We start from the raw sequence: 15398 nt of genomic DNA on the forward strand, positions 1-15398 counted from the left end.
GGACCCCATGGAGACAGTCTCTAGGAAACAGATAAATGCATGGAGATTAAGTCCATTGATGGCTATTAGCCAGGATGGGTAAGGAGTGGTGACCCTAGCCTCTGTTTGTCAGAGGATGGAGATGGATGGCAGGAGAGAGATCACTTGATCATTACCTGTTAGGTTCACTCCCTCTGGGGCACTTGGCATTGACCATTGTCAGTAGACAGGATACTGGGCTGGATGGACGTTTGGTTTGACCCAGTATAGCTGTTCTTATGTTCTAAGATAAATGAACCCAAAGTTATGGAGACAGATATGAGTCGAGGAAGCCAGCAGAGTATCAGAAACCTGGAAAAATCTCTGACTGGATGGGCTCAGGCATTTGGTCACAAGCTGAGGTGGTTCAAAAGTTTTGGATTTTTTTTAGCAGAATTTTTTTTTATTGTTTCTTTAAACAATTAAACATAGCAAGCAGCAAATATTTGGCCACACACTTCTGAAACCCCAAACCATATTCAGGTTTTGGCAGACTAATTTCACCTTTTCAATTAAAAAAAACACAATAAAATTTTGAAGGAACGCAGCCGTAAGTGATTTTTTTCTGCTTTTTAAAAACCCTTCGTTTTGGATCCAAAAAAAGTTTTGACGGAAAATATTTGTTCAACCCTTTTAATGAGCTTTAGTGCCTTTTAGCACTAGCTGATGCTGAGAACCAGTGATACCTTGTAAAGAAGTTTTCTGAAAACTGGGTTTGTGCTGAGATGCAGAAGGTTTATTTTTCCCAGGGCCACCCGTGGCGGGGGAGCAAGTGGGGCAATTTGCCTGGGCCCTGCAGGGGTCCTCACGAGAATATAGTATTGCAATTTTTTTTATGGAAGGGGCCCCCAAAATTGCTTTGCCCCAGGCCCCCTGAATCCTTTGGGCGGCCCTGCCTATTTTCAGGTACATTTTAATGGATAGGTTTCATCCTGATTAAAACTGGTAAAATTATTAATCACAAATAAAATAATCTAGCCCATTTAGCCTTTGCTGTTCACTAGCTGGTCATGAACTGAACCCACTTTCTGGGAAAGAATTTGTTTAAAAATTGCAATATTCGTAGCCTATGGGTTCTTCACAAACTATTCTGATAGCTGATCATTGAATAGCCTATGTCATATGGTACTATTTCTGCTCCCTAACTGGATGGTATGACGCTTCCTGAGGGTACCCAGGTTTGTGAGGCACCTCGCCAACACCCACTTTTAGCATGAGGAAGCCTGGTCTGTTCCTGTCAGGGATCAGCTCCTTGACTCTACCAGCCTAAGCAACATAAGCACTTACCTGTCAGCCTACAGAGACCTCACTGTCCCTCTGCAAGTTAGTGATAGGCACACTCCAATGCCCACAGTCTGCGAGTGTCTCCCTGGAGTATCCAGCCCCTCTTCCACTGGGCACTCACAGAGCTCACAGATGTGCCATTCCCAAAGGAACAGTACTCCGCAGCATCACTCTGCTGAACACACCCTACTTAGATATGTTCATAGTGAAAACAAGCATGAGTTTATTTAACAAAGAATAGAGATTTGAGAAGAAGCAAGTAGAATTAACGAAAACAAGTGTTTACACAGACAATAAAATCATAATGTGCTTTCTAGAACCTAAAACTTAACTAACAAGACACTTTCCTGGTCTCATTAGACTGACCCAAAGTCTCTCTCCCAGCATTAAACAGCCAGATCGGCTGTGATCCACTGTTCATAAGACAAAACAGCTGGCAACTTGTCCCCTCAATGAAGGGTATCTTGGTATACTTCTACACCCCCAGATATAGTTCCAACAATCCATTGTCTTCACTTGTAAACAGGGTATCTCCTACTGCTCTTTTTACCTGTCAAGAATCTTCCCTAGGGTCTTTCCAATATGTCGATGGGGGAGCGTGGATCAGCACTGATGTCACAGTCCCCATCCGTACCCAACCCGGGCCAGAGACACTAATGATCCAACCAGCTGACCAAATTTGGTGATGAATCCTGGTTACATGCCACCTGAGGCATGCTGCACACACGCTAAGAAGATTAGCATTTTGCTCAGACTGTAAATAAGCCTTCATTGTGAGGTATACAATACACAATTTACATGTAGCCCGACAGGTAGATAAGAGACTCGCCTGAAAAACTTCTGATCCCCACCCCAAACTCAGACAATTTTCAGTGCACACACTCCCACGCCTCCTTATATATTATCCATACATACATTTTGCAATGATTATGACACACGTCATAGTGTCACATGATGACAGTGTGACACAGGCTTTCAGTAGAGTGCTTACATGACATACCTTGAGGAACTATTAAGTAGGGATGAGACCCAGGGGATCCCTGTAAACTTATGCAGCCCTGTGCCCTATTCCAGTGGGCACCAAGAGGTCCCGGGGTCACAGATGACTTCACATTTTATGCAGGAAAACAATTTATGTATATTTACAAAGTCCTCAGCTATCCAATTCCTTGCTTTAAGCACTTGGTACTGTAAAGGATGAGATCAATGACTGCAGTGCAGTTACTTAGCACCTTCCTTGTTTTAGACAAAAATAAATGAAGTGCATTTTGAGCGAAAACTTGAAAGATCAAGTGGGTGGGTGTAGTGCACACCTGGAGAGCGGGGGAACTTCTGGTATAGGAGGCACCATGGAAAGAGACAGGAAGATAGGAATGTGAGAAGGAGAATAAAGAAAGAATTTGTTGGCAGGTAGAACTGGCTAATGGGAGGAACAGAAAGAAATGGAAGCAGAGATATGGGACACAGTTGTTTACAGCAGTGGTTCTCAACCAGGGTCACATGTACTCTTGGGGGTATGCAGAGGTCTTCTGGGGCGTATATCAATTCATGTAGATATTTGCCTAGTTTTACAACAGGCTACATTAAAAAGCACTAGTGAAGTCAGTACAAACTACAATTTCATAGACAATGATTTGTTTATATGGCTCTACACTGAAAAGTAAGTACAATATGTATATTCTTATTCATTTATTTTATAATTATATGGTTAAAAATAAGAAAGTAAGCAATTTTTCAGTAATAGTGCGCTGTGACACTTTTGTATTTTTATGTCTGATTTTGTAAGTTTTTAAGTGAGGTGAAACTTGGGGGTACACAAGACAAATCAGACTGTTGAAAGGATTACAGTAGTCTGAGAAGGCTGAGAGTTACTGGTCTACAGATTTCAAGGTGAGCACAAAGCCCGAATCTGAGGTGAAAGCCAAAGAAAAAACAATAAAGGGCTTCATAGAGGGGAGTGATATGATCAGAACGGGGGGGTGAAAAGGATGATTTTAGGCAGTTTGTGACATTCCATTCATATCCTGTGCATTTCTCCCTGTTCTGGGAAGTTAAATGTTTCCAATTACTGACAAAAAGGTGCAACCATTTTACATACAGAAATTCATATCTGAAGTATAACCAGGATCTTACGTCCTATACAACACTGAATAAATACAGTTCAAACTAAATATTCCTTTAAAATACATTTTTAAGATCAATGTAACTCTGGGTTGTCCAATAATTTAATACAATGGTTTCAGGAGGAAAATCAGAACATTTCCTATTATGGGCTTTCAAAATGTATCTACTGACTGTAGAGAAAGCCATAAATCCTCTTTCAGAAGAGACTTTCTGTCTTCAGAATTCTATTACAGCCAGACAGTTATCAAACCAATTGCATAGCAGCACCTATTATATAAAAATATATAAACAATCATGCAGAATAGTATACTTTGCTCTTTTCCTCCCCTTTTCCTACACAGAGTAGTCTGATTGTATCCTTTTGCTGTTCACATTTATGATTTATATTGTCTATGGTATTCAGGACACAAAATAGATTTTGCTGTTAGTTTTAAAATATTGTTGTGATTTCAGACTTATGTTAGACTAACTAATGCCTTACAAAATAGTGATATGCAATATAACTAAAGCTACATAGCTTTGCTTTTCATTTGCTAAAATACCAAAGGAGTTAAATATTACACTGTAATCAGAAAATAGTAGGGCTCATTCTCATCTCATTTACACTGGTAATTCCACTGAGTTAATAGAATTACAACAGTGTAAAAGCCAGTATAAGAGATAGAAGAACCATGCTCTGTGGTATATTTGTGATTCTGCTACCCTTACTCACACTGAATCTGACTCCATGAGTACATCCATTGAATTCATTAGCGCTATTTGTTGAGAGCAAGTTAATATTCAACATTAGTAAATGTATCAGAATTGGCCCATAGAGAGTACACTGCAAAATAAACGGTTACTGATTTTCACTTCCTTGTGTAATGTTGGGTTTCACTTTCTGGCTAAATAAACTTTTTTGTACTGCATTTACAAAGCAGATCATGAGAGTGTAGGAAGGGTTGATGTATTAGCCTAGCACCACGGATCTGGCCTCAGTCACAAGTTTGGGGATCAAATCTTGCAGTCCCTACTCAGGTTAAGCTCCCATTTAAATTAATGATAAAGATTGCAGGATTGGGCCCTGTCATAGGGTTCACTCACTGCTTATGGCGCCTCCTCCTAAAAGTCCTGGGGATTAGCCGCACCAGCTATTGCGCCCTCCCCTGGTGGTGCCTCTCTAGTCATCCTCTCGCCCTGCAGACCCCTCTTGCTCCAGGAACCGCAGCCTGTTCTTCATGACTCGGCCCTCCAGCTGGGTCACCATATATGCCCCTCTCTTCTGGGGTAGATGTAACAAAGTCTTTCCAGGACTCCCAGGCAGTCTGCTGTCCTCTGCCTGGCCTGTGCCATGTCCCCAGTGGTTGTTCAGGGAACCCAAGCCTGCTGTCTATGCCTGGTTCCAGCTCAGGGGCCCTCCGGTTAGCAGCCAAGGTCTGCACTCCTATTCCTTGCTGCTCTTCCCCTGAGTCTTCTCCTACCTTCCAAGCTTCCCCCCATCTCTGGGTTTGCCAGCCTCCCAACCCCCTTCACTCAGGAAGTGACTGCAGCCTACTTCCCTGCAGAACCCATTTGTTGCCAGCTACCTGGCTTTATACAGGTCCCACCTTTTCCTGTCCAGCTGAGCCAGCTTCAAATTAGTTCCCTGCTCCTTGGCTCTTCCTCCAGGTCATCCTGTGGAGTTAACTGGCCTACCTCACCATCTTAAACCCTTCCAGTCCTGTGTGTTGTGGACATCCCATCACAGGCCCTTGGTGCTCTGGATCCAGATCCTGGTGAATATTTGTATAGACCATAAAAGCAACTTATACTTTAAAACGATCAGCATTTGGCATAACAGGACACCTGCCCCAAAGTAGGCCATCTCAATTAGCTGAGCAGAAAATTTCGTAAAAGCATAGGAATTGCTATACTTGACTAGATCTATGTTTCACGTAGTCTCCATCAGTGGCTAGTACCCAGATGCTTCAGAAGAAGGCAGCCTCTACTTTCTCCCACCAGCACACAATACACCTAGACAGTTGTGTAAAACTATACCCAGTGGGGGAGCATATTCCTGTGTCAGGTCTGGGTCACAGCTGAGAGTGCCCAACTCAGGACAGACTGTCAGAAAATAGGGCAGACACCCCAAACTGATGGTATCTTCTATCATTAGATTTCACCAACCCAGTAACAAAAGTATACTCTTGGAGTACTATGTTATCTTTACCATGGAGTCACAGACAGTCCCCTTTGGCATTCCAGCCTCTCTACCACCTAGACCAGGGGTCGGCAACCTTTCAGAGGTGCTGTGCTGAGTCTTCATTTATTCACTCTAATTTAAGGTTTCGCGTGCCAGTAATACATTTTAACATTTTTAGAAGGTCTCTTTCTATAAGTCTATAATATATAACTAAACTATTGTTGTATGTAAAGTAAATAAGGTTTTTAAAATGTTTAAGAAGCTTCATTTAAAATTAAATTAAAATGCAGAGCCCCTCGGACCGGTGGCCAGGACCTGGGCCATGTGAGTGCCACTGAAAATCAGCTCGTGTGCCGCCTTTGGCACATGTGCCATAGGTTGCCTACCCCTGACCTAGACAAATTGGACATCATGATGAAAGGTTATTAAAACCAAATTCACCACACATCAGGTTCTTCCAGCCTCAGGGAGCCAGTCACTTACCCAGGTCAATGGATGCTCAAGGACTTTACACCAAAGACAATGCTGTAGCCAATCCTTCAGTAGACTAAAGTTTTATTAACTAAGAAAAAGAAATAAGAGTTACAAAAAGGTTAAAGCAGATAAAATACATTGCAGTTGGATCTGAGTATGCAGTCCAAAATGATAGTAGGGATGTTAACTCTTCTAGTTTTCTATAATTCTCTAGGTTGCCCAAATAGTTTTGGGGAACCTTAGTCCTTTTGTTCAAAATTTCCCATCAGAATTTACCAGTTCAGAGATGGGGTAGGAAAGAGGTAGCCAGAGACCTTTGTTCTCCCTTTTTATACCTTGACCCTTTTTGCTCGAAAAATCCTGGCTGTGTCATGGGATCTGGTTCCAGGGCATACATGCTCTGCTGTCAGTCCTTCATATGAATTGCACATTTCAGTTTGCACGTTTTATGTACGAGCTGTTTGAGGGATCTTCAGGAATGATGTGCAGAGGCTCTTGTTTACAGTTCCTTTGCTATTCCTGAAGAGCTAACATGTGGGCATCTCTCAGACTCACACATTCAGATTACAAACATATAGCAAAATTTAATAGCCCCACACATAATGTAGATATATACATTATAACAAGATAATGCTCAGCAGATTACAACTTTTCCAATGACACTTCACAAGGCATACTTTGTGCAAGGTTTGTCACTATTTTGTAATAGTGGTGATCATATTAGTCTAGACTATAACTTCCCCCTTTACACAGCATCACATCCTGTTTCTAGATTTGTGTTCGTCTCATACCTTCATGTATTAAGCTTAGTCTGTCTTAAATCTTGCTACTGACGCTGCTTTTCATATCTTGCCTAACTGGCCTTCCCACTAAGTTAAAGGGCACCTTGCAGAAGCAGTTCCTCTAGTTATTGCCTTGCACAGAATGCCTTCCAGAAAGAGTTGGCACTGATAAAGGCAGAGAGGGGAGAAGAGGGGGTTGTAGGTGCTGAGGGGAGAAACTTGTAGTTTTGCTGTAGTGGTTTTAAAATATCGTTAGATTAAAAAAAAACAGAAATAAATATTTGTGAGGTGAGAGGTGCAAGGAAAAAGGAACAGAAAATAATAAAGAGAAGGCAGAGAAAAAAATGAAAGAGACAAATTGGATGGGCAGAAAGATGAAAAGCAAAGGTAAAGAAAAAGTGTTCTGATCCCCTCCTCCTGTTTCAACCTTACCTTCCCTCTACCTTTTCTTAACTGATTGTCCTTGTTTTTCTCTCTTCCTCTCCTTATCCATTCTACCCTTTTCTTTGAGAAAATACTTCTTCTCTGGTCTTGCTAAACTCTCTGGCATTATGAAATGTTACCTAAAGTATCAAGTATTTTATTGCTGAAAACAGTCCTGGAGAGGTTACATGCTTGATTGGTTTTCCTAGAGACTTCTACATCAGCAAATTATTAGCAAAATAATTATTGCACAGCAGAAAATATATCAACCTTGATTGATGAAAAAAACATTAACACTGCTTATACCTTTATCAGGGCTTGATTATAATAATATTCTTCCTTTTTCATTCAAAATGCAACAGTCTCGAAATGCTTTGGCCTATTCTGATGTCCAGACTTCAAAAAGGGGATGTTGACAAATTGGAAAGAGTTCTGAAAAGAACTACAAGAATGATGCAAGTTCTTGACAGCATTACAGTGACAGACTAAAGGATGTTTGATCTATTTAGTTTATCCTAAAGAAGGTTAAAAATGACTTGATCTCAATCTATAATTACCTATGTGGGGATAATTTTTCTTATAATAGAGGTTTATTTAAGCTAGCAAACAAAGACAAAACAAGATCTAGCGTCTAGAAGCTGAAGCTTGACAAATTCAGACTAGAAATAAAGCACAAATTAACAACAAAGGATGTCATTAACATAGAAATTTGGTAGACTGTCCATAACTTGAAGCCTTTAAATCAAACACGGATGTCTTTCTAAAAGAGAACTTCTAGTTGAGTGTAAACATGTTCGCTTGATGCAGGAATTATCAGGTGTAATTCTATGACCTCTGTTATGCAGGTCAGAAGAGATGTTCAGAAGGGTCCCTACTAGCTTTAAAATCCATGAATAAAGTTAATGACTTCAGTAAGAACATGAGTAAGCCCTTTATAGCTAACAATGTTAACTAAAGCCCAGAGCCAATAAAGCCATTAAGCACATGAGTAGCCCCAATGATTTCAGTGGAATACCTCAAGTTATTAATAAGAATATACCTACATGCTCCATCTTCAAAGGCACTGGACTGTTCCATAGTCAGAAAGAGTTCTGGCCCAAAGAGCTTACAATTTAAGTAGACAGGGCAGGAAAAGGATAGGAGAAAGGAGGCATTATCATCCCTACATCAAAGATCAGGAGCTGAGGCATGTAGTGCTTAGATGGCTTGCTGAGGGTCACACAGGAAGTTAGTAGCAAAGCTGGAAATTGAATATAGGCCTTCAAAGTGCTAGTCTAGTGCTTTAATAACAAAACCAGCCTTTCGTGTTCCATGGGTGACTAAGTGCTGGAACAAGGCTTAGACGTATACACCAGCTTTGTCACAACCCTTTCCAAGGAAGCCCATTGTTTTGATATAGTAAAGGTATTTTTTTTTTTTACAAACGTAGTTCTAACCGGGCTTCTTAGGGTTACGAACCTTATAGAAGAGAAGAGAATGAGCATTATAGTACCGAGGCCTATGAAAAGGGTGAGGGAGGGGTTGTATCTTTTTAATAATAAACTGGTTTTGTTTGTGTTCAGAGTTTCATAGATTGAAGGAAAGATTCAAGAACTGCAGGAGTGTTCTTTATCTGAGTGTATAATCCAAAGAAGGAATAATGTGCATTCAGTGGATGATGCAGGATCACATTTTCATAGCAAAGTGCTACTTACACAAGTTCAAACCCTTCAGGACAAAATATTGAATGTCTATTTAATGGTGCCCCTGTCTCTAAAGACAAAACGCATCCTTTGAGGTATTTGAACAAACAAGAACAGTAAATCCTATTCCCCTCTTTAGTCACGCACACAGGACACAGACTTAAGCACCCATAAACCCTTATTAAGCCTTTCCTGTGTAGTGGGGTCCTTTACATGCACCACTGGGACCAGACACAATATAAATCTTCAATTGCATTACACTTTGCATTCAGCTCATATACAGGGCATGCTAAGTTTTATCAAAACAGGTTTTCTGCTATGATGATGATGATCTGAACAATGAAAGAAATATTAGCACTGTCGGTTTCCATTCCAGACCAGAGAAAGAACATTAACCGGCACTGCCCTCTAGTCCTAGAGTTTACAGAAGGGTGGAACTCTATACGATGTTTAGTACCTTTAGGAAATGGCTATTCAATGATACATCTAGGGCGACTGGATTTCATTTATTTAACTTTGAAAACACACACAACAAGAACACAGCCCAACGTTGTGTTTCATCATATATAAATGAAGAATGCTCATGACAAAAGAGTTAATGTCCCGGTGACGTGTGCACTTGAGCATATGAAGAAACAAACACTTCCAAACCTGGTTGCTTACAGTTAAGCATCTAAGTCCATATTTAGCTCCAACTGAAAACACATTGATTATTCAATGTTCAGGGTAATTAATCATTCAAAATTCCATTGTAATCATACTTGTCTGTGTACCTCAGAACACCACTTTAAGGCATGGACATGGAGGGCTACATTCACAAAGGTACTTAGTCATGTTTTTTGGCATTACTGAGATTCACAAAACTCCTGCTCAACTGCTACAAGCACCTACAGGGTTAAGAACTCACTCACCACGAATGTTTTAGCAGTAAAAGCTCCCTAGGTCCTGACGTTTCTGCCTCTGAATATGCACACTACAGCCTCACGCTAAGTGTCTGGACACCAATCTCCCCCAACTGCCAGTACAATACACCTACCAGTGGAAGATAGGCACTCCTCTGCCTAACTCATACGTGGGGCCTGATCCAGTAGGCAACTCCAGCTTCCACATGAGAGACTGAGGGAGCCCCCACACTGGAAAATCCCATAGCCCAGTGGCTCAGGTACTCACTTGAGAAGTGGCAGATTCTACTCAAATCCTTTCTCCTCCTCTTCAAGTGGATGGACAACTTGAGCCAGGGGTCTCCCACAACCTGGGAAAGAACCTCAACCGTTAGACTAAAGGTTATGAGGGAAGTGGTCCTCCTCCCCCCACCACTTCTTGCAAAGAAAAAAACACCTTAGGTGCCTAACTCTATGAAGGATTCATAGCTGAGAATTGCAAGGAAAGATAGGACCCTATTTCTATGAGAGGGAAAAGGCTTGGATCTGCACAGTATCACAAACAGTATTAAAATTTAAGCAGTTTTCCTTTCAGCCTTATAAAATCATATCATTCATTAACAAGAGACTTTCCAGTTCTCTTTACTTATCAGATGTGAAAATTTTTGCATTGCATTATTTAGCGTTTAAAATCAAGCATGTAAAGGCAATTCTGTTCTTTTTCAACTTGATACTCTTAAAAAACAGCAAACTCTCACTCATTAAAATATAACAAAAATCCATTAAAAAGTTTTTCATTTTATCCAAATACTATTCATTGGTATTTCTAATTTCACTTTAATAACCTGTTATTTAAAGCCTATCAGAATAACATCTAGGCTTTTAACATCATTACAAAAGAACTAAAATGGATTCAGGCCCATTTTTTACTTTTTTCTTTTTATAGAACAATCTCATTTTAGTGTGGCACCTTATTCAATCCTATATACAGGTTTTTCAAAACAAACCAACTTGTATATCAATCACAGATAGTTTTAAGTCACTAAAAAAGGAAAGCAAATTATCCATGTAGTTTTAAAATATATAATTTGGAAAATTATAATTTTCTTATCTTTAACAAAGAGAAAAAAAGAGTAAATGAATTTCTTTTTTGCAGGTGTCTCATTAAAAACAAGTTGCAGCCTTTGAAACAATGCTTTAATAAATCAGAATAGTTTTAACTTACTACTAATTCATGTTTTGTACGCTTAAACTTCTGTTAATTGAAAATTACAGTTTGTTTCTCTTTTCAGAGCTATTAACTAATGAGCTATTCACTAATTTCAAGTCTTTGTTTAAATATACCCTTTTCAGTTCTACCATAACATAGGCCCAGTCTACACTAGAAAAGGTTTGCCTGTATAGTTATGTCTATATCATATTATGCACTCAAGGTTCCTATAGCTGCATCGGTCCCAGCAGATTTGAGAGACAAGATGGGTGAGGTAATATCTTTTATTGGACCAACTTCAGTTGGCGAGAGAGACAAGCTTTTGAACCACACAGAGCTCTTAGTCAGATCTGGAAAAGGTACTCCCAGGCCACGTCTACTTACCTCAGTATAACTTATGTCACTCAGGAGTGTGAATAAGCCACCCCTGAGTGACATAAGTTACACCGACCCAGGCTCCAGTGTGAACAGCGCTATGTCGGCAGGAGACCTGCCAACATATCTCCTACCTCTTGTGGGGTTGGATTTATTATGCTGATGGAAGAACTCTCTCCTATCGGCATAGAGCATCTTCATCAGACATGCTACAGTGGCTCAGCTGCATCAGTGCAGCTGCAGTGATGTAGAACTTCTAGTGTGGACCAGCGCCCAATCACAGCAAAATGCAAGTTGGAACAGATTGTTTAGTATAAACAGTTATCACGTATTGTAAGGGACCATTTAAGATAGAGTGGACCATTAACTTCTGAGGGTGAAGGACAAAAAGAGGGGGTTAGAGGGTTACAGATATGTGGGTCCCTTACAATATGTGCTAACTACTTATGCTAAACAATCTGTTCCATCTTGCATTTAGCTGTGATGCTGGGAGCACCTTTCCCAGACCTGAAGAACAGCTCTGTGTGGCTCAAAAACTTGTCTCTCTCACCAGCTGAAGTTGGTCCAATAAAAGATATTACCTCACCCATCTTGTATCTCTATGTCATATTATGGCATGTTCATATTGGTACATAAACTTTGGCCATGTCTATACTAGGAAGTGCTTTACTGGCATAGGAATACCAGTATACTATACTGGCAAAGCACTCAAGAATGGAGGTAGCCATGCCGGCAAAGCTACGCTTCATACTACTATTATACTAAAACCGCCCCAACAAGCTAAAATAGTAAAAGCACAGTTTTGCCAGTATAACTGTAGCTATACTAGGACCTTCTGCTGGCACTGCTATGTTGATATGGAATCACACCTCTTCACATCTAGCTGACATAGCTATGCTGGCAAAAATCTGCAGCATAGACCTGGAGAAAGTGGTACACCCAATTATTTGGCTTGTGACTGTGTCAGGAGCAGATTTTATTGCCCAGAATCAGTTGTGGTAGATGTGGAGAATCTTTTCGGGAATGTACATCATGCCTCACATGACAAAATACTGCATTGATATTGATGATTCACTTCAGATCAAATAGACGCCATCTCACATATCTACACACCGGCGTTAGAAGGCAGTAGTAAAGCTGTTGTAAGATATGATTTTGTTTTTAAAAAAGTGCTCTAGCCACCCCTGAGCTCTCAGCCATCTGCAGTTATTTTAGTGCCAAAGAAAAACATATTGCATGTATATATAGTTTAGATGGTTAGAAAATATTACAATGGAAAATCTGCAGCCAATTCTACATATCTCCTGATACCCATCTCATAACCACAAAACTGTGCTGTGTGCCCTAAGACAGAGAGATGATTAGCTGAAGCCAACCAAAGAATGATGCATGCTTTATTCAGTTTTTGAATGATAATGAATAAATGGCATTACTGGTCATTAAAATTTGAAGGGCACATAGATAAATAATGAATAATTCTTGAACTTCAATATTAATAGACAAGCAGCACCTCTGAAGACAACAGCATGACTTAATATTTACAAAGTCATCATTTTTCTATATAACACAACTGTTAATTAGTACCATCAGTCATTATTTATTATTTTTTATTTCAGTGATAATAATAGCATTTATCTGATAACATATGAAAAACCTAGGCTACTAGGAAGTAATGCATACAATGAAATGCCAGTAATTTGCACTAATGCATGTGAGACCCATTGCAAGGGATTTAATTTTTTGAGTGTTCACTTCACTTGTTAATTTGCAAAATTCATGGCACTTTATTCTTTGTTTAGAACCTGGTTTTAAAATTATGTACTTTATTCACTCACTTTTTACTGTAGTTTACTTTTAACTGTTTATGATTTTACCTTAGAAAATCTGAGTAAGCTTTCTTAAGTTTATTCTGTAAATGTAAGTAGGCCTCAGTATTATGAGACCTCACTGGAGTGTTGGAATGTTACATCTCACCTGAGAAGTGCGAGCAGCGATTAAGGACAGGGAAGGTGAAAGAAGTAAGGAAAAAGTAGTATGTTACCTTCTAGCATAAAGAGGAGGGGACTATGACACATAGTTACAAGTGAAGGGTTGCCTGGGAGGAGCTTGTGGGGCTTGGGCTGCAGAGCTAAACATTTCTGTGTAGACATTCAGGCTCAGACTGGAGCCATGACTCTGGGAATCTCCCGTGGAGCCCAAATGTCTACACAATAATTTTACTGCCTCACAACTTGAGCCCCATGAGCCTGAGTCACCTGACTCGAGCCAGCCAGGGGGTGCTGGGCAGATGTTAGGAGCTAAGCATAACTAGTAGTCAATAGGAAGGGGGTATAACCTGTGACAATTGGATCCGAAATGGCCACGTTTGGGCTGCTGCTACTTGTGCCTCCCATATTTAATAGGTTAGCTAACAGCACTCTATCCTGGGCAAGGCTCATATAAAGGCCTGAACCCATCCTGGAAAAATCCCTGGTTAGCCAGCAATAACAGAGGGCCAGGCTGTGGAGTCTGTACACTGATGAGAATATGTGATTTTTTGGTTCAATGGCTACACTGAAAAAAAAATCCCACCAAAAGTTCATTTCATGTCAACTCAAAACAGAAATTTTTCAGTTTCTCCCCAAAACAAAACAAAAAAAATTAAAACATTCACTTTGAGTCAAATGAAACATTTCATTCAATCTGAAAAGAACGTTTTGTTTTGATTTGTTTTTCTTTCATTTTGTTTAATTTGGGGGTGTTAATACCCTTTTTAATTTCTAAACAAAAGATTTCAAAATAAAGTCAAAGTCCTTTCATATCAACAATATCAAAGTGAAACATTTTGACTTTTTTGAAAAAGAACTCCATTTATTTTTGGGCTGGAACTATTTGCCAAATTTGATCCGAATTCATGAATAGTTTCAGTCAACCCAAAACTTGATTTTTCAGTGAAAAAAACTATTCATCCACCAAAAAACCAAAACCAAAAACAAAAACGCACCTTTCCCAGCTCTACTGATGAGCCTTTATTCATGCAAGTGAGCCTTGAATTCAATGTGGCTAACAGAATGAGTCATCAGTATGAGTAAGGTCTGCACAATCTGGCCTAGAGAAAATAGCCAGGGCTGGGTCCAGGCACAAGCTTATCAAGCAGGTGCTTGGGGCGGCAACTCCGGAGCGGGGCAGCACTTTCAAGTATTCGGCAGCAATTCGGCGGAGGGTCCCTCACTCCCGCTCACAGCAAAGGACCTCCCGCTGAATTGCCGCAGATCACAGCTTTTTGGGGGGGCTGCTTGGGGCGGCAAAACCCCTGGAGCCGGCCCTGAAAACAACAACTAGGTATGAATTTCTTATCTCTCAGAGGGCTGGAGATCCAGGTAGCAGACCATCCCAGGTTTTTCAAAGCCAGACACTAATATATATGACATAGTTATATTCATTTGTTTTCTTTTGCTGTAATGGTATTACAATAATAAAAATCTAGGTGCTTTTAGGCCATCTACCCTGGCCTGTGTCTAAAATTAATCACCACTGCATCTCATTGTCACACTGCTATTTACCTTGAGCTCTGTCTTGTTTATAAAAGGGTGCTGACTTACCAAAAAAAACAAGGTCGTGGCCAGACTTGCCTATTTTGGAGGAGAGAAAACATCCCATTCCAATTATATTTCCTTTCAAACTTGTAAAAGTTTGATATCTCACCAAAAATTCTTTTCTTAAAAGTAAACAGTCATGAGAAATATGGAGCAGTAATATACCCCTACTCTTTTATTGTCTCACAATATCTAGCAGCGCTGATCAGCCTATTTGTCTCGACAATGATTACATGCATGTTTTAGAGCCAGCATTGTGTCTTTTTATTTGGTATTCATTTGAGTTTGCATAGAGTCTCCCTCAAGTGACGCCCCAAGATTATATACTCGACTGTGCAATGTTGTTCTGGTTCTGGAAAAAAAAAGTTGATTTTATTTTTAATGTAGGTGCATTAGTTGCACATTAATA

Source organism: Gopherus flavomarginatus, chromosome 4, assembly GCF_025201925.1.
Source record: "Gopherus flavomarginatus isolate rGopFla2 chromosome 4, rGopFla2.mat.asm, whole genome shotgun sequence".
Lineage (NCBI taxonomy): Eukaryota > Metazoa > Chordata > Testudines > Testudinidae > Gopherus > Gopherus flavomarginatus.